General features: G+C 34.8%; 1 pseudogene; it reads right to left on the reverse strand.

Moving 5' to 3' along the window:
• Nucleotides 1-330: 330 nt before the first annotated feature.
• LOC141505508 (ribonuclease H1 pseudogene) lies at nucleotides 331-864 on the reverse strand (annotated as a pseudogene).
• Nucleotides 865-1253: the final 389 nt, after the last annotated feature.

The raw sequence follows: 1253 nt of genomic DNA on the forward strand, positions 1-1253 counted from the left end.
AAGTCAAGATTTCTTCTGGATCTGACAGAGACGGAACTATCTGTCTTCTTATTTATTATTTTAACAATTTCTACAGTTATTTTGATATACATTTCTTTTTGGTTTGTATTAAACAAAAAATTAAAATAGCACATAGAAAAACCAAGAAAACATTAAAAAGTGGCCAAAGATAGCCTTGGAATATAGAACTTCAACAAGTGGGGGGAAGAGAAAGGTAAAGAGAAAATGATTTGGAGATTATTATATTGCAAGATTAAACAGTGATGTTAAAAAAAAGAAGAAACAGTGACACTATAACCTAAATTTCAATATCTGCAAGTATTAAGTATTTCATTTCTTCCCAGTTGCTTTTCTTGCTAATTTCTGAGCTGCAACATTACCTCCATCTTTTGAATAAGCAGGTACATAATTCCACTCAACATTCATGTCCTGAGTCAGATTATCCAGTTTAATGAATTGCTCTCTGTGGACAACATCTTCATTTTTACTTGTTTTCCAGTCATTTCCTTTCCAGTTGTCAATCCACTCATTCATATCCTTGGTGACAAGTTGGCTGTCTGTGCACACTACGATGTTGTCCTTATTTTGGACCTTTGCTTGCTCAACCGCTTTGATTGCTGTTTCTAATGATGCAGTTTGGTTTGTCTGTCGTCCAGAATACCTATCACTTATGTTTAGACCATGCTCTGATCTCCAGTATACACCAATACCTCCTTGTGCCCCTTCTCTTCTATTATTTTTGAAGGTACCTTTGACATAGACAATGTTAGAGTCTGACTCTGGATGTGATTGCCCACAATAGCTTCCATGGATGCTAGTCTGCCAATCATAGTCACAGCTCCAGGGATTGGGTTTCTGACTCATGTCTAATCCCAAGTCATCCTGACCTTCAGAAAAAGTAATGGCAGATTTTTAAATGAAAATTTGTATATCTAAAATTCCCTTTAGGAAATAATAGTTAATTTTGGATCTATGCACTTCTGTGCCCTTGCTGCACTTTGACTAATTGGACCAAAAAATATCTTTTTCTTAAGGTGGGTGATATGGTGGTTTCTGACTTAGAGGTCATCTATTGAATTCTTATCCAACATTGATTGTTCAATTCAAAATTCAACAAACATTAATTAAATGTTTACTATGATCCAGATCCTGTGCTAAGCACTGAACTGGAAGGATTCAAAGATAGATAAAACATATAGACTTTGCTCTCAAGGAACTTTTAATCCAAAGGTTTGAAAAGACTATACAGATAA

The sequence above is a fragment of the Macrotis lagotis genome, chromosome 1 (assembly GCF_037893015.1).
Source record: "Macrotis lagotis isolate mMagLag1 chromosome 1, bilby.v1.9.chrom.fasta, whole genome shotgun sequence".
NCBI classification, from domain to species: domain Eukaryota; kingdom Metazoa; phylum Chordata; class Mammalia; order Peramelemorphia; family Peramelidae; genus Macrotis; species Macrotis lagotis.